This window comes from Aquarana catesbeiana, linkage group LG02 (genome assembly GCF_042186555.1).
Source record: "Aquarana catesbeiana isolate 2022-GZ linkage group LG02, ASM4218655v1, whole genome shotgun sequence".
Classification (NCBI taxonomy): domain Eukaryota; kingdom Metazoa; phylum Chordata; class Amphibia; order Anura; family Ranidae; genus Aquarana; species Aquarana catesbeiana.
In genome coordinates this window covers 792516070-792543458 of record NC_133325.1, presented here as the reverse complement: position 1 = coordinate 792543458, position 27389 = coordinate 792516070, and positions in this window count along the sequence as shown.

Here is a 27389-nt window from a genome sequence, read left to right as displayed (position 1 = left end):
TTCCCGCAGGCATTGTGAACCAGGGCTGAATCTCAGGACTGGATGGATACAGAATCATGTTGGGACAGATTACAGAACTGAAACTGTTCCTGACTTTTATGAACAGTTGGCTGCCGCCCAGCTGGCTCTTTGCAGAGTGATAAACATAGAAACTGAAAGCAAGTTCTTAGCGAAGGTGCATTAATACTAATAGACAATACAAAGCAGTAATATAGAACATAAGGCAGATCAATACAGATAAGCAGTCACAGAAATTCCAGTCTTTCCACATTCACAAACTCAGACAGTCACTGATCATATACACCTGTCCCCTACCAACCATCATAGAGAGAACTAGAGAGAAACCAATGTGGGGCCGCCTTATCCATGACTATTCAGTATGGGGGCATCAGTGTAGAGGATGGGTGGGTCAATAATGGGGAGAAGCACTACAGGTATCTGTAGAGGTTATCATTAAAGATAAACGGGTATATCACTATAGAAGATGGGGGAATATCACTATAGAAGATGGGTGTATATCACTATAGGAGATGGGGGTATATCACTATAGAAGACGGGGGTATATCACTATAGAAGATGGGGTATATCACTATAGAAGATGGGGATATATCACTATAGAAGACGGGGGTATATCACTATAGGATATGGGGGAATATCACTATAGAAGATGGGGGTATATCACTATAGGATATGGGGGAATATCACTATAGGATATGGGGGTATATCACTATAGAAGATGGGGGTATATCACTATAGGATATGGGGGAATATCACTATAGGATATGGGGGTATATCACTATAGAAGATGGGGATATATCACTATAGAAGACGGGGGTATATCACTATAGAAGATGGGGGGTATATCACTATAGAAGATGGGGGTATATCACTATAGGAGATGGGGGTATATCACTATAGAAGATGGGGGTATATCACTATAGAAGATGGGGGTATATCACTATAGAAGATGGGGGGTATATCACTATAGAAGATGGGGGTATATCACTATAGAAGATGGGGGTATATCACTATAGAAGATGGGGTATATCACTATAGAAGATGGGGGTATATCACTATAGAAGATGGGGGGTATATCACTATAGAGGATGGGGTATATCACTATAGAAGATGGGGGTATATCACTATAGGAGATGGGGGTATATCACTATAGGAGATGGGGGTATATCACTTTAGGGAATATTAGAGATTGCTATACTAAGCTATGTGGGATCCTGGTGTATATATTCAAAGCCTTACCAGAAATACACCATTGGATTCTCTCTGCCATCTCTGCTTTATTCCCCTCTGAATATTCAAGAAGTTATCATCTGACACTTTGAGGAACAAACAGAAACTGATTGCAAGTCCAGAACGTCATCAGCTTCCTGTAAATGCATTGTATATTGTCAACAACTGATGGGAGGGGCAAGGTTTACCTGTATGGAAAGTGATAATGAGTGGAATGGAATGGGGATACACTAGGAAATCTTCTCCATTAGGAAATGGGGTACACTAAGAAAGCTTTGGGGGTTTACGTAATCTTCAGGTCTAAAAGGATTTTTTTAAAATATGCGCAAAAAAGGGTCTGTAAGCGAAAGGGTTAAAAAAAGATGCTAGCAGACTTTAATATTACTTGAACTAACAGCTTGATTACAATGACAGTCAGTTATCTTCAAAACACATCCTCCATTGCACTACGAATTCAGCGTTGTCCCATGACAATCCACTGCCACATTGATTGCCTGGGTCCCACTCTTAACATCTTTCTTCTTTTCCGCTGGCTGCTTCTTTCGGGAGGATGCAGGACCAGTGACACGTCTTTCTGGCCTAGGCCTGAATGGTGGTGGGGGGTCAGGGCTGGCGTAAAAAGAAAAAACCTAAATATGACAAGAAAAAAAATGGCATTTGTGATTGTAGAGGATCCCTTGAAATGTTTTTTCTTTCACTAGAAAACAAGTATTTTGAGTAGCAGCTTCTTTGGCTGAAAACTATAGGGGGGTTTAGTTCTGCTTTAAAGCGGAACTTTACCCATAACAACTTGCTTCTTGCTGGAGGCTGCCATTTTGATGAAGCCCAGAGCCCCCAAACAGCAATAAATCATAAAGTGGAACTAAACCCATTGATTTAATGGTTTCAAAAAAATACCGGTAGTTACTTTTCTTGAATGCCGGGATTGCTAACTGTCACATTTGTTTGTGTTCTCAACCAAACTGTCAAACCATCAAATGTCTGGTGTCATAACTGATCACATGTACAGCACCATGGCAGTTGCAGTTTAAACAGAAGCAGCTTCCTTGGCTGTAAAAGATAGGAGGGTTTAATTCTTTTGTAAGGCTGTCAGCAGATTGGCCTCTACAAACCCAGCAGTAAGGATAAGCCGAACACCCCCCCGGTTTGGTTCGCACCAGAACTTGCTAACAGGCAAAAAATTTGTGCGAACACCGGTAAAGTCTATTGGACACTAACATGAAAAATCAAATGTGCTAATTTTAAAGGCTTATATGCAAGTTATTGCCATAAAGAGTGTTTGGGGACCCAAGTCCTGCCCCAGGACTTCCTTTAATAATTGTGCCTGGGGAGTGTCTATAGCATGCCTGTAAATTAGCGCATCTTTCCCATGTTTAGAACAATACCACAGCAAAATGACATTTCTAAAGGAAAAAATGTCATTTAAAACTGCTTGTGGTTGTAATGAATTGTCGGGTCTCGGCAATATAGATAAAAATCATTGAAAAAATGGCATGGGTTCCCCCCCAGTCCATTACCAGGCCCTTTGGGTCTGGTATGAATATTAAGGGGAACCCTGTGCCAAAATTATTTAAAAAAATGGCGTAGGGGTCCCCCCAAAATCCATACTAGGCCCTTCAGGTCTGGTATGAAATTTAAGGGGAACCCTGAGCAAAATTATTATTTTTTTAAATTGCGTAGGTGTACCCTCCAAAATCCATACCAGACCCTTATCCGAGCACGCAACCTGGCAGGCCGCAGGAAAATGGGAGGGACGAGAGAGCACCCCCCTCCTGAACTGTACCAGGCCACATGCCCTCAACATGGGGAGGGTGTTTTGGGGGTCCCCCAAAACACCTTGCCCCATGTGGATGGACCTATGTCGATGGGTATCAGGTACAAGTAATTTATTTAAAAAAAAACAAATAGTGTCCTGCGATGTCAATTCATCTTACATCACAGCGTCCGGACAGAGAAAAAAATAAATAAAAAATTGAAAAAACTCTGCCACCATGGGAGGCTCTCGCTGACTGCAGGCTTTCAGCATTGACAGCTGTTATATAGCTGAGGGTGGGGTCACCCGTGATGTAAACGGGTGACTCTGTCCCCTTCTGATGTCATGTGACGTCACTTAACATCAGAGGGGGCGGGGTCACGGGGGCTTACATTTGGCTCGAACATCGGGCTCATCCCTACCCAGCAGTGCCTAAAAATGCCTAAAAATGGAGAGCAACTGAGCATGTGCAGAGCAGGATGAGACTGTGTATTACTGGATTTTAAACAGTATAGACACTTATTTTTAATGTTTTATATAGCTATACATGTAACAGGGGCCAGCCTGAAGTGATCTAGCAGGACTTCATTTTCTGACTAAAGTTCCACTTTAAAGCAAAACTTCAGTAATTTTTTTATCTTTCCATCTATTAAATCTTCTGCCCTTGTTGTTGTTTTAACTTTGGATAGTAATTTTTTTTCTCTGCCAGTAAATATCTTATACAGCCCACTTCCTGTTTCTTGTCTGGTCATTAGCCTAGGATTATGACATCATGCACAGCTCTCTCTCACTCTTGTGAGAGTTTGCCAGGAATTGAGGGAGGGTGAGTCATAAGAGGGCAAATGAGAGCTGCAGAGCTGGAGGCATGCCTCTGTATGTCTGTGTAAATCCAGGAAGTGAACACGCAGCAGCTTCAGCTGCCCACAGTTAAAATGGCTGCAGCCAGATTCAGTGGAGGGAGATTTCTGCAGCATATTTGGCAGGTACAGAATCACAGTATACTGTATATAAAATATAATGCAAAGTAGTTGGAGGGAAGCTTCAGAATGGCAAAGATGTTTTTATTACAAATTATGTAAATAGACTGCAGTTCCACTTTAAGTATTAAACCATTTTCTGTACACTACTCAACCAAAATTGTAATTTGCTGCCTAAAAGCTGTCTTGTCATTATTTCTTATGAGCCCAACTATATGTCCATTCACACTTGTGCAACTTAAAAATGGTGCAATTAAAATGCAACTTTACCGTGCGACATTATGCGACTTGGGATGAGTGCGACTTTGTTATGACTTTGGCTTTGACCAATGTGATAATTTTTTTTGTGCTCTACAAAGTCGCTTGACATGTGCATAACGGAAGAATGTGTTTAGTTTAGTTTGGTTTCTTTATTTTCTAACGAATTCCAAATTTTCAGACCGATTCAAATTCTGTGTGAAGAATAGCTTGTTGTTAAGGAGTGGGCCAGGAAGCCGGCCATCGCGCCCTTAAACCCCAATATGGCAACGTTTCGGAGACACGCAGGGCCCCTTCGTCAGGCAAGCGGGCCCCTGCATGGCTCTGAAATGTTGCCCACCTGAGCTGTGGATCTCTGCAGCTCCTCCAGAGTTACCACGGTGGGGATGATGTGTTCAGGGTGATGTGCAGTGTTAGTTTTCCACCACACATTCAGCAATGGTTTTCTTCTTGTCACTGTTCCATAAAGGTCAGATTTGTGGAGAACACGACTAATAGTTGTCCTGTGAACAGATTCTCCCACCTGAGCTGTGGATCTCTGCAGCTCCTCCAGAGTTACCATGGACCTCTTGGCTGCTTCTCTGATGAATGCTCTCCTTGCCCGGCCTTTCAGTTTAGGTGGACGGTCATGTCTTGGTAGGTTTGCAGTTGTGCCATACTCTCCATTTTCAGATGATGGATGTTCAAAGATTGGGATATTTTTTTTATAACCTAACCCTGCTTTAACCACTTCCCGCCCGCCCTATGGTGGATTGATGTCCGGGAAGTGGTTCTGTTATCCTGACTGGACGTCATATGACGTCCAGCAGGTTAACATGCCGCCGCGCGCACACGGGGGCGCGCATCGTGGCGATCGGTGGATCGGTGTGTCAGTCTGACACACCACTACACCGTTCCTGGTAAAGAGCCTCCGGCAGAGGCTCTTTACCACGTGATCAGCCGTGTCCAATCATGGCTGATCACGCTGTCAATAGGAAGAGCCATTGATCGGCTCTTCCTCACTCGCGTCTGACAGACGCGAGTAGAGGAGAGCCGATCGGCGGCTCTCCTGGCAGGGGGGGTCTGTGCTGATTGTTTATCAGTGCAGCCCCCCCTTAGATCACCACACTGGACCACCAGGGATCGCCACTAGGACCACCAGGGTAGGGGCAACATGTGGATGGCCAGGTACGTACCCCATGGCCATCCACATGTGCCCAGTGTGCCCAATCTGTGCCCACAAATGGGCACTGATTGGCACCATTATGTTGCAGTGATGCCCAACAATGCCACCCTTAGGGGCATCACTGCAAATAACCAGTGTAATGAGTGCCACCCATCAGTGTCCATCGGTGCCACCTGTCAGTGCCCATCAGTGCCCACATATCAGTGCCCATCCATGCCCATCTGTGCCAACTATCAGTGCCACCCATAAGTAACCATCAATGCCACCTACGAGTGCCCATCAATGCCACCTACGAGTGCCCATCAGTGCCGCCTATGAGTGCCCATCGGTGCCACCTATGAGTGCCCATCAGTGCCGCATACCAGTGCCACCTATCAGTGCCCATCAGTGCCACCTATCAGTGCCCATCAGTGCCACCTATCAGTGACCATCATCAGTGCCCGTCACTGCCACCTCATCAGTGCCACCTCATTGGTGCCACTTAATCGGTGCCCATCAGTGCCGCCGTATCAGTGCCCGTCAGTGCAGCCATATCAGTGTCCGTCGTTGAAGAAGAAAACGTACTTATTTACAAAAAGTTTTAACAGAAACAAAGAAAAACTTGTTTTTTTTCAAAATTTTTTTGCGCAAAAAATAAAAACCGCAGAGGTGATCAAATACCACCAAAATAAAGCTCTATTTGTGGGAACAAAATGATAAAAAAATTGTTTGGGTACAGTGTAGCATGACCTCGCAATTGTCATTCAAATTGCGACAGCGCTGAAAGCTGAAAATTGGCCTGGGCGGGAAGGTGTCTAAGTGCCTGGTATTGAAGTGGTTAAACTTCTTCACAACTTTATCCCTTACCTGTTTATTGCAGCCAAGAAACCTTAAAGGGGTTGTAAATCCTCATGGTTTTTCACCTTAATGGATTCTATCCATTAAGGTGAAAAACCTTCTGTAGTGCAGCATCCCCCCAGAGCCCCCCTTTTACTTACCTGTTCATCAATGCAGCCTTACCAGTGAGCATCATTGCAGCCAGATCAGTGCCCATCAATGCAGCCTCACCGGTGCCCATCAATGCAGCCTCACCGGTGCCCATCAATGCAGCCTCACTGTTGCCCATCAATGCAGCCTCACTGGTGCCTATCAATGTAGCCTCACCAGTGCATGGTGGAAGGGGGGGGGGCGAGCACCGCTGGATTACACAGAGCAGGGATCTCCCACTTACCCGTTGGCTGCTGTCATATGAAGTACCGCCTCCTGGATGGGCTCCTATGATGCTGGCTGCAGACCTGTGGGTCCTGCTGGCCACTGACCAGTGGGTCCTGCTCGTAGCGGACAATAGCCTATGGGTCCTGCTGGGAGCAGCCTATAGCCTATGGGTCCTGCTGGCCACTGACCTGTGGGTCCTGCTGGGAGCTGGCCATGGTCTGAGGCTGTGGGTCCTGCTGGGAGCCGACCATGGCATGTGGGTCCTGCCGGCCTGTAGGCCATGGCCAGTGGCTAGCAGGACCCACAGGCCATGGGCAGCTCCCAGCAGGATTCACAGGCCATGGTAAATGTGGTGTGGGGGGATCGATGGGATGATTGATCATGTGGGGGTGTGAGGGTCTCTCACTCACCTCAGCTTGCTCAGCAGCTGCCAGCTCAGAGACTCAGAGCTCAGCAAGACAGGTCCTCTCTTCCTCCTTCTTCTTGCACGGCTTCCTCCATTCCTGGAGGGTGGGTGATGTTGCTCCTGGGGTCAAGTCCACAGTACTGTTACTGTACTGCAGGCACCAACTGGCAGTGGCATGCCCAGGCAGCCACGTAATGTGTTTCCACTCTCCAGGGGGGCACATGGGGGGCACACAGTAAAATTTGGGGGGTCGTGGTCCCCTAAGGCCCCACCCTAGTGACACCAATGCACAATAGTAAATGGTGGGTTCGAGTTCTGTTACCAGCACACAATGTCGTAAATATGGAAAAGTGAGTTGCGACTCACCTTGCGCCTTTACTGATGGCATGCTGCTTTAGTAAATCAACCCCAATGTCACAATCTGTTTGAAAGTAAGTTCCTCCTCCAAAATGCACAGCCTTGGGTTCTTCCCTGGGAAATGACTGTAACTCAGAGTAAGTAAAAGTTTTGGACATCAGGATTGGTCAGAAAGTATCATCTAACCAACACAACATGAGCACAGCAATAGCTTTGCTCAAGTGCACTTCAACCTTCATCGTCCCCCCAACCTCCATATTCCCTCCAACCTACATAGCCCCTATAATTTCCATAGTTCTTCCAATCTTTATAGCCCCAGTTCCAGGAACCCTCAAAAACCTCCATCCAACCTCCAAATTCTCCCCCAAACTCCACCTACAAAATCACTCCCAGTCTCCATGTCTATGTCTCACATTTTTTATAGCCCTGCTCCAATGCCCACCTCTGCACTCTCCTGCTGCCACTTTCAGGTGATTGGACACTGGCAAAAAAGGCATAATCCCTTCCAGCTAGGCACAGCCTCAGTTTTTTGCTACTGTCTTAGGTCATGTATGTGTATAGCTATTTATCTTTTTTAAGCTAGTATTTATCAAACTTTCCCATCGGTAGCAAGAGACCGGCTCTACCCATATCTGTTGCCTACAGCCCTAGGGCAAGAAATAATGGTACCTAGACCCCGCACTGGATGTGTGGGGATAGCCTGTAGCACTGAACCCTGTGCAATTTCCTTACTGCTGGAATAGCAGAGTGCAACACAGGTCCAGGGCAGTGTTCCCCAGCAAGGGAGTCATGTTCCTGAATGCCTTAGTCTAGTGCCATGCCCAGTGAGATGGGCGAGGTTTGGACCCCCTGGGGGTCCTGTAGCACAGAATGGTAGGTGCTTCTAATGGGGATCCCTTTGGTAAATGTACCCTCTGTAGGGGTTGTGTCTGCCCTATACTCCCCTCTGTGGGGTTTTTTCCTTTCACATTGCATTGCATGGCCTGAGCAGAAGGCAGAAGTGGCATCCTTGTGAAGTGGCTTGAGAAGTGTTTTGGTGGCTGTTAGAAAGTTTCTTTAATCTAATATCTAATATACATCAATTAACAAATAATAACGAATGAATGAATTAGATCTTTACAGAATAATTGATTAAATATATCTTTTAGTTATGGAAAAAGTGAAATTATATAGACTTTTATGCTTGAGAAAGTATACATATTGTTATAAGTTTCATAAGAATTTCTTTGGAGAGCTCACATATGGTAATAATTAAAGGGGTTGTAAAGGTAAACATTTTTTCACCTTAATGCATTCTATGCATTAAGGTGAAAAAACTTCAGACAATATCGCCGCCCCCAGGCCCCCCCCCCCATTTTACTTACCTGACACCTCGAAAGTCAGCCGCTCGCTCCCGACATCCATTTCGCTGCTCAGCCTGGCCGCTGATTGGCTACAGTGGATGGATTATAAGCAGCGCAGCCATTGGCTCGCACTGCTGTCAATCACATCCAATGACGCGGTGCGCCGGGTGATACAGTGAGCGGCTATAGCCGCCGGCTGTATCACGGGAGCGTGCCCGCAAGAACTAACCACCATGCGAGGGAGCTCGCATTAAGGTGGTTAGTTCTTGCGGGGAGGAGCTGAAATAGCCGCCGAGGGACCCCAGAAGAGCAGGTTCGAGCTGCACAGTGAAGGTAAGTTATCAGGTCCCACACTTACCAGACAGGTGAGTCCGCTTGGGCAGAGGGTAGGCTCCCTTACGTATCCGATTCGGGGCCCCTGATAGAGTAGACAGGAGGCCACGAATGCGGAGTGGTATGAGGGCCTGTAGTAGGATCCTGGAGCACAATGGTCTGGCAAGCAACCGGTAGGTCTTCAGACTGGGTAGAGCAGATGCTGGGCAGGAACTGATCAGGCTGGTTACACACAGGCAGAGGTCGGCAACGGGCTGGCAGCAGCGGTACAAGAGGGTGAGGCAAAAACAAGGTCAGACAAGCCGGGGTCGGGTTCAGGCAGCAATCAAGGATAGTCCAAGGGGTAGCCGGGTCACAACGGATAAGCACAACAGGGAAACAGGAACTCAGGATGATCACGGACAAGGTACAGAGCTGTTTGATCAGGCAGCACTGGGCCAGCATAGAGGCAAGCCTTAAATAGGCCGATTGGCGCCAAAACGCCGCGCACGTGCGCGCGCCGATTCGCCAAAGCGCGCCGCGCCCCCGCACGCGCCCGAGCGCGCCCCCGACACCGGCGCGCACGCCCACCGAACCGGGACGCGTCACAAGCAGCGCCCACAGGCGGACGCGCGCTAACGCGAACGCGCGCTAGCGCGAACGCGCGTACGCACGAACGCCCGGACGCCACCCCGCACGCCACGGTCGGCCAGCCCAGACACACCGGTGCCCACAGGGACACGCGCCCCAGCACGGACAGGAACGCGAGCGCCAACACGCCCCGGCGCGCCCCGGCGCCCAACCAGGTAACCTCTCTGACAGTGCCCCCTCCTCAAGGGCAGACTCCGGATGCCCAGCTGGGCCATCTTTGCGGGATGAGAGGTTTTGAAGGATTGAAGGAGATCGTTAGCGTGCAAATTGTTTTCTGGTTCCCACGAATTGTCTTCGGGACCGTAGCCCCTCCACTTCACCAGATATTGTACCTGATTGCGCCTTCTTCTGCAATCAAGAATTGCTTCCACTTCAAACTCCTCTTCGCCATCAACCTTGATTGGTTTGGGTGGACCAATGCAACGACCAGGAAAGAAATTAGGCGTGACCGGTTTTAGGAGAGAAACGTGGAATACTGGATGAATTTTCAGGGAATTGGGGAGGTCCAATTCAAATGCCACATTGTTGATCTTCCTTTTGATCAAGAAAGGACCCAGGTATTTGGGACCCAGTTTCCTGGATGGACAAGCTAGCTTGAGGTTTGCGGTGGACAGCCAGACAGAATTGCCAGGTTCTAGCATAAGTTCTCCTCGCCTCTTTCTGTCGAAGATCCTCTTATAGTCTTCCTGAGCCTTGGTCATGGTTTCCTGTAGCAATTTATTGTTATTGGCGAAAAAATTCAAGGTCTCGGAAACTGCAGGAACAGGGCATTCAGAAAATGCTCCAGGTAAGAAGGATGGGTGGAAACCGTAGTTGGCGTAGAACGGAGACTGATTAGTCGCTGAATGTAAAGAGTTATTATAAGAAAATTCTGCGATGGGAAGCAGGGAGGCCCAGTCATCTTGGGAAAAAGCTGAAAAACAGCGGATGTATTGCTCCAAGGTTTGGTTCGTCCTCTCAGTTTGTCCATTGGACTGAGGGTGGTAGGCCGAGGAAAAGGACAACTCGATCTCAAGGGCACCACAAAGGGATCTCCAGAATCTGGAGGTGAACTGGACGCCTCTGTCCGAGACTATATTGGTCGGGACTCCATGTAGTCTGACGATCTCTTTGATGAAGATAGCGGCGGTCTCCATGGCTGAGGGGGTGCCCTTCATGGGGAGGAAATGGGCCATTTTAGACAACCTGTCCACTACAACAAAAATGGATGAAAAACCCTCTGATGGTGGAAGCTCCACGATAAAATCCATAGAGATCATGGCCCAAGGTCTCTCTGGAACTGGTAATGGCTTCAGTAGGCCCCATGCTCTTGACCGGCTAGTCTTATTTCTGGCACACGTATCACAGGACTCCACATATGCCTTACAATCCCTGGTAAGATGAGGCCACCAGAAGGAGCGTTGGACAAGGTCAATTGTTTTCCGTGTGCCGAAGTGACCCGCAAGTTTGTGGTCATGGCACAAGCTTAGTACCCGTGCTTTCAGCTCCTCAGGAACCACAATCCTATTCTTGAACCAGAGCAGTCCATCCTTGGCACAGGCTTCAGCAAGTGGGGGCATTCTCGAGGAAGCTCGCCTGATTTGAGAAATTATGTCTTCCTGTAGAACGAGAAAATTTCCAGAAGGAAGAATGGTGTCTGGGGACAGGGTTCTTTCAGAGTCAAGGAACATCCGGGAAAGGGCGTCGGATTTGACATTCTTGGATCCAGGTCTGTACGTGATGTGGAAAATAAATCGCGAAAAAAAAAGTGCCCATCTGGCCTGCCGGGGTTTTAATCTCTTGGCCGTTCTTAGGTACTCTAAGTTCTTATGGTCTGTGTAGACCAAGATGGGATGTGCTGCACCTTCCAGGAGATAACGCCATTCTTCCAGAGCTGCTTTAATGGCCAGAAGTTCCCGATCACCCACATCATAGTTCTTCTCGGACGGAGAGAGCTTACGTGAGAAGAATCCCACTGGATACAGGAGTGCTTTGGCACCCTGTCTCTGAGACAGTACAGCTCCGACCGCAACTTCGGAGGCATCCACCTCCAGGACGAAAGGCAAGGCAGGATTGGGATGTTTAAGAATAGTGGCTGAGGTAAACAACGCTTTGAGTTTTCCAAAGGCCTCTTGTGCTTTAGGGGTCCAGTGGAACCGGCACCCTTGTTTAATAAGTTCCGTAATGGGAGCTATGATTGAAGAAAATCCCCTGATGAACTTTCTGTAGAAATTGGCGAAGCCAATAAAACGTTGTACCCCTTTCTTGTCAGTCGGTGCAGGCCACTCCAGAATGGCGGATACTTTCTGAGGATCCATTTTAATGCCATCAGGAGAGATGATTAAACCCAAGAATTGGATGGATTGGAGCTCAAATTCGCACTTCTCGAGTTTGGCGTAGAGCCCATGCTGTCTTAGCCGGGAGAGTACAGTTCGTACATGTCTGCGGTGCTCCATCAGAGAGGCGGAGAAGACCAGGATATCATCTAGATAAACGATGACGTATAAATCCAGTAAATCATGAAAGACATCATTAACAAAGTGCTGAAATGTTGCCGGTGCGTTGCACAGACCAAAAGGCATGACAAGGTACTCATAATGACCAAATCGGGTACGAAAAGCTGTCTTCCACTCGTCTCCTTCTCTTATACGGATCAGGTTATAGGCTCCACGGAGGTCTAGTTTAGTAAACACGGTAGCAGATCCTAACCTCTGAAACAGCTCAGGAACCAAAGGTAGCGGGTATCTGTTTTTTATGGTAATTTTGTTAAGCTCCCGGTAGTCAATGCAGGGACGTAGGGAATGATCTTTTTTTTCTACGAAGAAGATGCCTGCCCCAGCTGGAGACGTAGAAGGACGAATGAACCCTTTCTTCAGGTTTTCGTCAATGTAAGTCTTCAAGGTGCCCAGCTCCTGCTCAGTCAAGGGAAAGATTCTACCAAAGGGGACTTCGGTACCCGGTAGAAGTTCTATTGGGCAGTCATAGGGTCTATGTGCTGGAAGGGTTTCTGCCCCCTTCTTACTGAACACGTCTAGGAAATCCCGGTAGGGTTCAGGAAGATCTTGGTAGAGTTTAGTTTCAGAGTCCATGCACAGACATTGGGAAGAGGTTGGTGGGGTTCCCCGTAAGCAGTTTTGTCTACAATATTCGGAGGAAAACTGAACCTTGCCCGTAGCCCAGTTGATGCTAGGATTGTGGGCCTGTAGCCAAGGTATCCCTAGGATAATTGGAAAGAGAGGAGAGGAGATGACATCTAGGCGTAATAGTTCCTGATGTTCCGGGCCAATGGTGGCCAAAAGAGGAACCGTTTCTTGGGTGACGGGTCCGGAACGGAGGGTGGAACCGTCTGCTAGAAAGACTGCCAGTCCTTGGGCTTTAGTTTGAGTGGGGATATGGTGAGTTTCAACAAAGGTCCGGTCAATGAATCCACTGCATGCCCCTGAATCAACGATGACCGGTACTGGGATGCTCCTTCCAGGTAACTGCAAGACAATGGAGAGAGTTAAATGGCTACCGGTACTAGGTAGGACAGGTGCACACAATGAGGAAGACGGTAGACACTTACGCCTCTTATTGGGGCATGCTCTTGCAAAATGACCGGGCTCTCCACAGTACAAGCACAGGTTGAGTGTGCGTCTTCGGGTCTTCTCTTCTGGGGTCAGAGAGGGACGGAGCAGTCCCAACTGCATAGGCTCCGAGCCTTCCTGGGTGGAAGCGGATGAGACCAATGGAGCTTGGTGCGGGGCACTAGGGGCCCTGGGCAACATCCAGGTAAGACGTGGATGACCAACTGATCTTTCAGAGCGTCTTTCCCTGAGGCGACGGTCAATTTGGATAGATAAATTGATGAGTTCCTCTAGTGTCTGGGGAACCCCCACTCGTGCCAGCTCATCCTTTAGAGGGTCAGATAATCCCAGCCGAAATTGGTGACGCAAGGCAGCGTCATTCCACTCCGTGTCGGCACTCCAACGCCTAAACTCCACGGCGTAATCTTCAGCCGCTCTGCGACCTTGTTGGAGGGAGTGCAAAGTGGCTTCAGCCGTTGCCGTTAGCTGAGGGTCCTCGTACAGTTGGGACATGGCTAGGAAGAAGTCACTCACGGAATCAAGGGATCGAGCCTTTTGTTTCAGCAGATTGTGGGCCCAGGTTTGAGGTTCACCAGTCAGCAAGGATATGATGAACCCCACTTTAGTAACTTCCAGGGAGAATGTACGGGGTTGCAGGGCAAAATACAGTTCGCAAGCGTTGCGGAACGCTTGGAACTTACTGCGATCTCCTGAAAACTTCTCGGGTGGAGGTACTCTGGGCTCTGGTGGAAGCATCACTACAGAGGGTGCCGAAGCCGAATTGGACGCTGCTCCTGAAGGAGAGGCTGAGAGGGCCTGGACCTGCCCTTCCAATCTAGTGTAGCCTTCTTGCAGACTTTTAACGGCTTGAGTGAGGCCCGCTAGGTGCCTGCACAGTTCATCCATGGGGGAGGCCCCCTGCCCGGACTCAGTCATGGCTGCCTGATACTATCAGGTCCCACACTTACCAGACAGGTGAGTCCGCTTGGGCAGAGGGTAGGCTCCCTTACGTATCCGATTCGGGGCCCCTGATAGAGTAGACAGGAGGCCACGAATGCGGAGTGGTATGAGGGCCTGTAGTAGGATCCTGGAGCACAATGGTCTGGCAAGCAACCGGTAGGTCTTCAGACTGGGTAGAGCAGATGCTGGGCAGGAACTGATCAGGCTGGTTACACACAGGCAGAGGTCGGCAACGGGCTGGCAGCAGCGGTACAAGAGGGTGAGGCAAAAACAAGGTCAGACAAGCCGGGGTCGGGTTCAGGCAGCAATCAAGGATAGTCCAAGGGGTAGCCGGGTCACAACGGATAAGCACAACAGGGAAACAGGAACTCAGGATGATCACGGACAAGGTACAGAGCTGTTTGATCAGGCAGCACTGGGCCAGCATAGAGGCAAGCCTTAAATAGGCCGATTGGCGCCAAAACGCCGCGCACGTGCGCGCGCCGATTCGCCAAAGCGCGCCGCGCCCCCGCACGCGCCCGAGCGCGCCCCCGACACCGGCGCGCACGCCCACCGAACCGGGTCGCGTCACAAGCAGCGCCCACAGGCGGACGCGCGCTAACGCGAACGCGCGCTAGCGCGAACGCGCGTACGCACGAACGCCACCCCGCACGCCACGGTCGGCCAGCCCAGACACACCGGTGCCCACAGGGACACGCGCCCCAGCACGGACAGGAACGCGAGCGCCAACACGCCCCGGCGCGCCCCGGCGCCCAACCAGGTAACCTCTCTGACAGTAAGTATAACATGTTTGTTATTTTTTTTTTAATTACCTTTACAACCCCTTACCTCCCCCCATCACAGATGGAGAAGAAAGATTTCACATTTCTTAAGATGCAAAAGATTGTGTATATATGAGAATATAAGTTCTTTATATTACAATATTTCTTGATTAGGATATTAAGACCATTGAATTTTCAATGAATATAATATACATACTGATTTATGTAGTATTTGATTTAGATGTTATAATGTATATGTTTAATGCTTTCACATATTGTTCTTGCCCACTCCTCAGGAATGTCAATGCATAGAGATTGAACAACCCCCATCCTTGCGTGAGAGGTGGGAGGGAAACTATGTCTCATTAGAAGAGTATGTAGGACAATAAAGCTCAGAGGAACCTTTAACCAGTCTTTTTAGGAAGGAGGGGTCAGATTTTAGGAGTAAAAGCTAAAAAACAGAAACACAGTTGGGCAGACGGATTTAGGCAGCACAGTGGTGTACTGGTTAGCACTCTCACATAGCAGTAAAAAGGGTCGCTGGTTCGAATCCCAACCACAACACTACCTGCCTGGAGTTTTCATATTCTCCCTGTGCCTGTGTGGGTTTCCTCTGGGTACTCCGGTTTCCTCCCACACTCCAAAGACATACTGGTAGGTTATTTGGCTTCTGTCCAAAATTGGCCCTAGTATATGAATGTGAATTGGGGACCTTGGATTGTGGGCTTCTTGAGGGTAGGGACCGATGTGAGTGTGCGATGTATGTGTGGAGTGCTGCGTAAATTGATGGCGCTATATGGGTACCTTAAATAAATAGGGATATTGTAAACACACACCCACACTCACTCAGGTTGAACTGGATGGACTGGTGTCTTTATTCAACCTTACTAACTATGTAACTATGAATTAAGCTGCCAGAGCTACACACACACATACATCTAATTCAATTCTCATCTTAAGAATATAATGCACTATTGATGTTTTTTTTTACATTCTACATTTTGATATTGTTCTTGTAATATTTTGCTATTTTAATTAAATCAATTTTTGAGTTTTAACACAAGAACTGAACGAACTTTCTTGAAACTTTTCTCATCAATATGAATATATCGATAATAATACTATAAAAACAGTATTTAACAGTGCCATCCAGTGGGACAGGGTTTTAGCCTGCTGCCTACTCTTATCTGGGAGTCTATGGCTGTCATCTTGGATTCCTTCCTCCATATGTTTTGCCCGATGGGGGAGAAAGGGACACTCCTGAGACACAGAGTTTTTCTGTACACATTGGATATACAGTTCCCCATTTTCCAAAAGGACCACTGGCTAAAAAGGGCAGCAATGTCTTCTTTTTTACACTATCCGGGGGTACAGTTCTACCACATTGGGGGTAATAGTTTGGCACCCTGTCCATCTCCCCTTGGCCAGTAAGCTATTGGGCACCAGTTAGACAGCAGAGTGGCAGCGGGGTGCTAGGAAGTAGAATGCCCCCCTGTGTAAAAGTAGCTCTGTGAATGGTCTGAAAGAGACTGTACTGTGAGCCCAAGAAACCTCTGCCCACAGTACTAGTAAAGTACCGGCCTGGGGAGAGAGTGGCATGGAAGTGTGTGATCATCAATGCTGGGGGGGTGTTTAAAGTGAATGTAAATTATCACCTTGTAAAACAACCCATTCAGTTTAAAATAGTGTATAGATATAAAAAAAGGGAAATCTTGTATTTATAATGTATTTTTATAAGTGATCACATTCTCTCTGTTCTCAGCTGCATAAGACAAGAGCTTGTTGTAATTATGATGAAGAAATAACCATATCTCATGAGTTTAAGATGTGGATATATGGTTGCAAAGTCAGTTAGGCCTTGAGACAGCGGTGAACTAAAGGTCACTATGACTTCATACATTTCCCAATATTAAATGGATCAACCATCCTAATTTACATAACCATAACTAATTGCGAAGCAGAAACGATATTTACATATCTTTGATGGGTAGATAAAGAGACACAACCCTGCAATAAAGGATTGCTTAAGCGCCTTTCACACGAACGGCATTTCTGCCGCAGTTAAAAGCATGTTTTTTTTTTCTGTGAAATTCAAGACTCCAGGCATTGCGATCAGCTGTATTTGCACAGTGCGATTAGCTGCGGTTGCGTTTAGCTGCGGTTTGCCATTTCCATGGCAACCCGACAGGGTACCGACTCATATTGAATGGGGATCCAACTTGGATCCCCGGCACTGTTTGGCTGAATCTTGAGGGGGAACTCCACGCCAAATTTTAAATAAAAAAACGGCGTGGGTTCCCCCCAGGGGCATACCAAGCCCTTAGGTCTGGTATGGATTTGTAAGGGGAACCCCTGCATCGAAAAAACGGCGTGGGGTCCCCCCCAAAATCCATACCAGGCCCTTATCCAAGCACGCAGCCCGGTCAGTCAGGAAAGGGCGTGGGGACGGGCGCCTCCCCTCCTAAACCGTACCAGGCCGCATGCCCTCAACATGGGGGGGTGGGTGCTTTAGGGGAGGGAGCACCCTGCAGGCCCCCCACCCCAAAGCACCTTGTCCCCATGTTGATGAGGACAAGGGCCTCTTCCCGACAACCCTGGCCGTTGGTTGTCGGGGTCTGCGGGCGGGGGGCTTATCGGAATCCGGAAGCCCCCTTTAATAAGAGGGCACCCAGATCCCGGCGCCCCACCCTATGTGAATGAGTATGGGGTACATGGTACCCCTACCCATTCACCTAGGGAAAAAGTGTCAATAAAAAAACACACTACACAGGTTTTTAAAGTAATTTATTAGACAGCTCTGGGGGTCTTCTTCCGGCTTCGGGATCTTCTTCCGACTTCGGGGGTCTCTCTGGTTCTTCTGCCGGGCTCCTCCGCTATCTTCTGCTCTTTTGCCGCTCTTTTGCTAGCGGTGGCCCGGACTTCTGCCTTCTTCTCTTCTTCCCTCTTCTCTTCTTCCGATGTTGACACGACGCTCTCTCCGGCTGGAATGCTCTCTGAGCGCCCCGCTATGACTTATATAGGCGGTGACCCTGCCCCCTTATGCCGTCACAGTTCCTGGGCATGCTGGGACTGTGACTTTTAGAGGGTGTGGTCAACATCACCCGGTGACCACGCCCCCTTATGATGGCACAGTCCCAGCATGCCCAGGCACTGTGACAGCATAAGGGGGCGGGGTCACCGCCTATATAAGTGTAGCGCTGGTAGATTTGCGACCTACCATATGTTAGGTAAATTTAGTAACTTGTTCGTTAGGAAGGTTAAGTTTGCCTCTGTTCCAGCTTGGCTGACGTTGTGTGTGTTTCCATACTGACCGGTGGGTGTCGTTGTTATCACTGGTCAGTGTTGGAAAAGCAACGTGTTGAAGCGTATGGATGCTCTTCTGTCCGGGAGACAACTCGGTGGAGGTGGTCCTCCGAGTTGCATTCTGGGTGAGGGTATTTATGGGACAGACGCCATACTGTGGGGTTTCGTTTTACAGCCACCTGCTGGCTTTCCTGGCCGACAGGTATGCGTTAGAGAGCAATCTCGTGGTCCTCCGTTCCGGAGGCCCATGTCGCTACGGCGCAGGGGTGGGTCTAGAAGCTTGTCTGGGGCCTACCACAGCAGCCGTGGAATGGCCCTGAGCTGTCTATCCAGAGTGAAGAAGCTGGACAACCGAGGAGATCCCAGGGGAGGACCCGTCATGGAAGGATCACGCGGTGTGCTGGTCTGGAGAGGGGCCTGGTCACTCGGTTGGGGGACGTATCCTAAAGTAACTATACAGCATAGATATAAATGGGTGATGCTGCGCTAATCCTAAGTGAATAAGCTACAAACCCTAAGGTATTTAAATGAATAAAATTAAATTAACTAAAAACACATCTAATATCACCATAATAAAATCAATACTGGTGGTAAATGGCAATGGCCAAGATAAGGTTAATAAAAATCCAAATGGATCTTTACCCCGGATAGTTTTTGGCCCCGTGGCCTAAATATCGAATTTGACATCAACTGCTTCCTGAGTGATTTTTAAAATTCTTTTTAGAATTTATCAATTTTCTGCCCGCTTTTAAATAACTGCCTAGTGATATGTTTATTCATCTTTTATCTTTATTTAAAATTATCTACTTACTATTCTTCACTGAGATTTTATGCAGGACTGAAAATTAGTCATCCATTCAAATTTACTCTAGAAATATTGTGGAATGGATAAGGGGTCTCTATGCATGGACACACATCCTGCTTAGTTTATCCTACCATTTACACCCTTGCAGCCAGCTTTCTGTCCTTGTTAAATAGGTATATGCATATTAGCTGGTTTCTATCCCATTTATTCACCCCTATTTGATTGATTTATTTATTTAATTTTATTTACTACACTTTATTTTTTACCTCTTGGATTTAGAGTATGATCTTTGGCAATTCAACATGTATGTGTTATTTATGAATCCGGTTTACGGCATATATATGTAGGCTGAATATTGATGTTTGATGCGAGCCTACTATCAGTATTGCTGCCTCTCTCCCCAATTTTTTTAGAGCGGAATATTTTTTAATATATATATATATATTTTTTTTTAATTAATTATTGTCTCCGTCTTCAGTATCTGACGAGATTAGCTAATTTTAAGATCCACCGAGGGTCTATGTCTTCGTTTGTTTTCTTTCTTTTTTGTTTTTTTATCTAAAAAATAATTACATCTACCTGTTAACAATTATACCCCGTACACACGGTCGGATTTTCCGAGTGTGTTGTCGGAAATTCCGACCGTGTGTGGGCTCCATCGGACATTTTCCATCGGATTTTCCGACACACAAAGTTGGAGAGCAGGAGATAAAATTTTCCGACAACAAAATCCGTTGTCGGAAATTCCGATCGTGTGTACACAAATCCGATGGACAAAGTGCCACGCATTCTCAGAATAAATAAAGAGATGAAAGCTATTGGCCACTGCCCCGTTTATAGTCCCGACGTACGTGTTTTACGTCACCACGTTTAGAACGATCGGATTTTCCGACAACTTTGTGCGACCGTGTGTAGACAAAACAAGTTTGAGCCAACATCCGTCGGAAAAAATCCTAGGATTTTGTTGTCGGAATGTCCGAACAAAGTCCGACCGTGTGTACGCCCTATTATACTTCCAGCCCTATTTAAATTTAATTCCCATTTGCTAGTGTTTCTTCTGTTTAACGTCTGTATCCAGAGTGTCCTAGGCTGATATGTCAGCATCTGTCCTCCGCTGCTGACAGTATTAGATGCCTGTATTGGTTCAACCTTGCCCATTGGCCCTGTGAGTCAGCTGATGCTATGGCCGGCGCACATCACATACAATGGCCGCGCCATGCTGTCTCTAGGAAAATGGCCACCGCAATACAGAATAGTGGTCTTCGGGAAAATGGCCGCCCATTGCCGGCCATTACTTGACTATTTAAAGACACTTTTTTAGCCTGTACACATCCCCTGATGAAGTCACGTGTGGTGTGACGTCACGCGTAGGGACGGGACAGGCTGTACTACTGCTAGAGGCTCACGAGCTCGCCGCTTGTTGGATTTTAACTCTGTTTATTCATTTTTATGTGAGTACCCTATTATCTTAAATAAAAGCTACTTTTTTATCAAAAACGGTATTACACTATTGGGATCCTTCTTGCTTTGTCATCTACATACTCCCTTACCTTACTCCTGAGGGAGCCATAACCCGGATTTAGGACCGTGAGGGATGCGCTGGAGCCCCTAGGTGGACACCACTAAAGGCTTATTGGTCATATGCTGATGCCCTATTACCTCAAGGTAAGGGGCCAATACCCACCTGTGTGTGTATACACGAAGATGCACATGATTTGATCCATTCTGAGCACTTTAATCGCAACGATTGCATGCTAGGACGTTGCTGTCACTTTTTGAATTAACAGAAGGACTTTTTTGGTTGAGCACTTTTTAATGTAATTCTAGATTATTTTTGTTTAATTTGTTTGAATGTTTTTTTGCACAGTGTCACTTATGTGATGCATGTTGTTTCAATTTGTTTGGGATCCATGTTGTACCTATTTGGATACAATGCTGCACATTGTCACCTTATGAGCTGTTTTTGCACACAGTGTTAATCACGTTTTATTTTTATCAGCACCTTATGAAGAGGTTTTCATTTTACTTATTGTGAGTGAGCTAACGTGTTATGGTGATATTCTAATGTTATGGTTTTATGTACACATTTCACATTTATGATATATTTTTATTAACCTTATCTTGGCCATTGCCATTTACCACCAGTATTGATTTTATTATGGCGATATTAGATGTGTTTTTAGTTAATTTAATTTTATTCATTTATATACCTTAGGGTTTGTAGCTTATTCACAGCACAGCACCACCCATTTATATATATAATCACTCTCTAGGTCTGGTGTGTACCTGTTTCGATGCAAGCAGCTTTTCCTATTCTAGCTAATTTTCATACCTGATAGCGCGGGAATAATCTTACTACTCTTAACCATACAGCATAGTGTTGCTGGGTTGGCTTAAAGGTTCAAGCACTGTGACTGACGTTCACTACAGAAAGACCAATACATCCTGTGGCAGAGGATCGTACAGGTTTATCCCAAACAAGTCTGTGGCAGAGACTTTTGTTCGTGCTACGTACTGGCTGCTAGGCAAGTGAGAGAGGCCTATACAGGCGAGCAAAGAGTGTGTCCCACGAGGGGAGCGCATTCTATTATAATAGCCAAATTAAATTCAAATTCAGGACATTTGTCAAGAACCTTAAAGGAAGATATTTGAGTTTCTTCTGCAGTTTCCCTTCTGCCTCTTTCCTGCTATTTCCTTAGTAAGTTGTTTAATAAAGCATTGAAAACGTACTCAAGTGTGCGTGTATCGTCCAGAGGTAAACTCAACGGAACCCTAGACCCGGTGCCGGTGAAACAGAGGGAAGGAGAGTGAAGGTAACAAGCCCACTTAAACCAGCAGCTCCGCTGAGAGTTATTGCTACATAAGTCATAGCGGGGCGTTCAGAGAGCATTCCAGCGAGAGAGAGCGTCGTGTCAACATCGGAAGAAGAGAAGAGGGAAGAAGAGAAGAAGGCAGAAGGCAGAAGACAGAAGTCCGGGCCACCGCTAGCAAAAGGGTGGCAAAAGAGCAGAAGATAGCGGAGGAGCCCGGCAGAAGAACCGGAGAGACCCCTGAAGTCGGAAGAAGACCCCCGAAGTTGGAAGAAGACCCTGTCTAATAAATTACTTTAAAAACCTGTGTAGTGTGTTTTTTTATTGACACTTTTTCCCTAGGTGAATGGGTAGGGGTACCCTGTACCCCATATTCATTCACATAGGGTGGGGGGCCGGGATCATGGGGCCCTCTTATTAAAGGGGGCTCCCGGATTCCCATAAGCCCCCCGCCCACAGACCCTGACAACCAACGGTCAGGGTTGTCGGGAAAAGGCCCTTGTCCTCATCAACATGGGGACAAGGTGCTTGGGGTGGGGGGGCCCGCAGGGCGCTCCCTCCCCCAAAGCACCCCCCCATGTTGAGGGCATGCGGCCTGGTACGGTTCAGGAGGGTGGGGGGGCACTCGCCCATCCCCACCCCCTTTCCTGACCGACCGGTCTGCGTGCTTGGATAAGGGTCTGGTATGGATTTAGGGGGCCCCATGGCGTTTTTTAAGCGTAGGGGGTTTCCCTTACAAATCCATACCAGACCTAAGGGCTTGGTATGCCCCTGGGGGGGAACCCATGCCGGTTTTTTATTTAAAATTTGGCGTGGAGTTCCCCCTCAAGATTCATACCAAACAGTGCCGGGCATTGGCGGGGATCCGAGTCGGATCCCCGTGCTTGTCGCTCATTGGGAAAGAAAAAATAATTTTTCCTTTCCCGATGAGCAGCTCGGCGCTGTTATCTGCAGCTGACACAGTGCGATTACCTGCGGTTATGTGCGGATAGCATATCGCTCCTGGACGCAGTCAATTCTATTTTTTCTATGCGCACGGAACCGCATGTATCTAAATCACAGCTAAACGCAGTGTGTGAATGGGGCCATAGGAAAGCATTGTGTTTTTTTAGCTGCGGTAGAAAATTAGAAAATCCGCAGCTAAAACCACCATTCTATCCGTCCATGTGAAAGGGGCCTATGTCTTTCATTCAGGTATACAAGTAAACACCATTGTTTTCCCAGGTGAGATGCCACTATCATACAATGTCTTACAAGAACATTGTGGAGGATGTTTACCTAGCTGGACACTTCTAAGAATTGTAAATGAGACAAGAGTTATTAGATATCGTGCTTGTCTGCATCAACTACATCTATGGGCATTCTATAAGAATATCATAATATGCCTAAAAGGATTATTACATTTTTGTTATACATTTAGGCCAATTGTTTATTGAAAATCATGCCATTTATGCAGATACCTAACGGAATCCATTGTTTAGACTAATGTAAATATTCATTGAATCTATCCAAAGTTCATTTCAAACATTTCTGAGAGACAATAGTGTGGAGAGGATTGAGGGAAAAAACTGTTAGGGACTTTCAGGAAGCCATGATCTGGTAAGATCATGTATTTCTATCCCTAGGGACTTTAAGTGATACCATGGCCTGGTAAGGTCATGAATATCCATCCCATTAGCATTTGGAGAAAAAGGTATATATACCAGAAGGGTGGGACTTTATGTGAAGCACATGGCAGCAAGAGGATAATTGGATGAACATAAAGGAATTTTATTGAACAATGTATTAAACATACATATTCCTGGTAGCATTAATAAACAACATACATAAAGTACTTAAACCATTTGGCAGACTGTTCCTGGTACATGTGATGATAATAACAATAGTATGCAAAAGGCAGGGTAATAGCAACAAAATGGTAATCTCACATGGTGTAGACGTGTACAATTCCCAGGTTCACCTCAAAGGATGTTGGTATATAACAAAGATTTGAAAAGATATTGCCTGCAGGCAGGGGCGTTGCTAGGTGGCAAAAAGACCAGGGGCTTCAGCCCGAAGTCAGAGCCCGGCACCGGGGGGGGGGAGTGTTCGGTGGGGTTGTATGGAGGGGGTGTTACCTACCTGACACACACTGACCTACCTCGCTGACATACACTGACCTACATGACATGCCTGACACGTACTAACCTACCTGACACACACTGATCTACCTGACCCAAACTGACCTACCTATCTGACCTACACTGACCTACCTGGCTGACCTACCTATCTGACATACACTGACCTACCTGGCTGACCTACCTGACCTACCTGGCTGACATACACTGACCTACCTGACACACACTGATCTACCTATCTGACATACACTGACCAACCTGACACACACTGACCTACCTGACACACACTGACCAACCTACCTGACATACACTGACCTACATGACATGATTGACACGTACTAACCTACCTGACACACACTGACCTATCTGTCCCACACTGACCTACCTGGCTGACATACATTGACCTACCTGACACACACTTACCTACCTGACTGACACACACTGACCTACCTATCTGACATACACCGACCTACCCGACACACACACTGACCTACCCGACATACACTGACCTACCCGACACAAACTGACCTACCTGACATACACTGACCTGACACACACTGACCTACCTGACGTACCCGACACAAACTGACCTACCTATCTGACACACACTTACCTACCTATCTGACATACACTGACCTGACACACACTGACCTACCTATCTGACATACACTGACCTGACACACACTGACCTACCTATCTGACATACACTGACCTGACACACACTGACCTACCTATCTGACATACACTGACCTGACACACACTGACCTACCTGGCTGACATACACTGACCCACACTGACCTACATGACACACACTGACCTACCTATCTGACATACACTGACCTACCTGACACACACTGACCTACCTGGCTGACATACACTGACCTACCTGACTGACATACGCTGACCCACACTGACCTACCTGACAGACACACACTGACCTACCTATCAGACATACACTGACCTACCTGACACGCACTGACCTACCTGACACGCACTGACCTACCTATCTGACATACACTGACCTACCTGGCTGACATACGCTGACCCACGCTGACCTACCTGACAGACACTGACCTACCTATCTGACATACACTGACCTACCTGACACGCACTGACCTACCTGACACGCACTGACCTACCTGTCTGACACACACTGACCTACCTATCAGACATACACTGACCTACCTGACACACACTGACCTACCTGACTGACATATGCTGACCCACACTGACCTACCTGACACACACTGACCTACCTGGCTGACACACACTGACCTACCTGACTAACACACACTGACCTACCTATCAGACATACACTGACCTACCTGACATGCACTGACCTACCTATCTGACATACACTGACCTACCTGGCTGACATCCGCTGACCCACACTGACCTACCTGACAGACACTGACCTACCTATTTGACATACACTGACACACACTGACCTACCTGCCTGACATACACTGACCTACCTGACTGACACACACTGACCTACCTATCAGACATACAGTGACCTACCCGACACACACTGACCTACCCGACACACGCTGACCTACCTGACACACACTGACCTACCTGACACACACTGACCTACCCGACACACACTGACCTACCTATCTGACATACACTGACCTGACACACACTGACCTACCTGGCTGACATACGCTGACCCACACTGACCTAACTGACACACACTGACCTACCTATCTGACATACACTGACCCACACTGACCTACCTAGCATGCACTGACCTACCTGCCCTTGCCCCCTTAAAGCCTACATTTATTTATTTAAAATTAGCCAAGGGGCAGTCAAATGCAGCCACTGTGCCCCATCAAATTAAGCCACTGTGCCCCGTCACATGAAGCCACTGTGCCCCGTCACATGAAGCCACTGTGCCCCGTCAATTGCAGCTACTGTGCTCCGTCAAATGAAGCCACTGTGCCCTGTCAAATGAAGCCACTGTGCCCCGTCAATTGCAGCTACTGTGCCCCATCAATTGCAGCCACTGTGCCTGTCAAATGAAGCTACTGTGCCCCGTCCATTGAAGCCACTGTGCCCGTCCATTGCAGCCACTGTGCCATCAATTGCAGCCACTGTGCCATCAATTGCAGCCACTGTGCCCCATCCATTGCAGCCACTGTGCCCATCAATTGCAGCCACTGTGCACATCAATTGCAGCCACTGTGCCATCCATTGCAGCCACTGTGCCATCCATTGTAGCTACTGTGCCCTGTCAAATGAAGCCACTGTGCCCCATCGAGAGAGAGGAGAGAAAGAGAGAGAGAGAGAAAGACAGAGAGAAACAGGGAGAGACACACGCACCTTTTTTTTTCTTTAATCTTCGTCCTTTTTTGTCCCAGTCTCAGCCACCATGGCCTCCAGCGTGACTCTGGGAGGTTGAGAGTGAGGGAGAAGGGGGTGTTGCCACGCCGGCATTCTCCTGACCTCTTGCAGCGTACCTCAGGCCGGGCGGCATATCACTCCGCCTATCAGTCATGCCGTGGGCGGGGCCGCAAAATGCTGAATCACACAGGTAAACAGCGGCTGCCGCCGCTGCTTTCTGGCTGGCCTATTTTCTCTCCCTTTCTCCCGCACTTAGACACTCAGGGCTATTGGCCCCACATTTGGGGCTCCAGCCTCAATAGCCCCGGCTTAATGATGCCTATGCCTGCAGGACCTATGGCCTCACTGGGCCTGTAGGGGTACAAAATGCATAATAGCTTGAAATTGGTAAGATGAGTGGAGACACGGCAACCAGTAACTCTACGCATTTCGTGGCTTAACTGCCACTCATCAGGAGCAAGCACGTGTGATTTCTATAATAAAGTTGTTGAAAAGGTAAAAGGAGAAATAAAAATTATAAATAGAAAGACAAGGTTAGGGGTAGGGTGTAGAACCTCCATAACCGAGACTTACTTACTAAGGTTTGATGTGTTGATGGCGAAATGGCAAGGCCCTGCAAGCTGTCTGGAGGATAACTCCACACCGGGAGCTGAGGTGGGCAGCCCCGCGGATCTGGAAGGGGCGATATCCAGGGTAGGCACGGAAATCAAGGACATTCTGGGAATGGAGGGACAAGTTGCGAGCAAGGAAGGTGAAAAGGGGGGGAGAAAAGAAGGGAAGAGAGGGGGAAAGAAGGGAGGAAGAAAAGGGGGGGAAGGTGGGGGGGAGGAGGGGGAAGGGGGGGGAAGAAAAAGGGGGGGTGAGGACGTGAAGATGAGAGTGAGAATAAATGATCAGGGTGAAATGGCAGGATTGTAAGTGAAGGGAAAGGAGAGCATGCCGTGTGTCGGTTGGCCGGAGTTCCGGCCGTCAGGCGCTTGGCGCTCCTCCCTCCGCCACACGACATGACATTGCTGGACCTTCCCGCGACTGGTGTATTTAGGGGCGTTCCCCGGGTGGTCCCGGCACTTGAGGC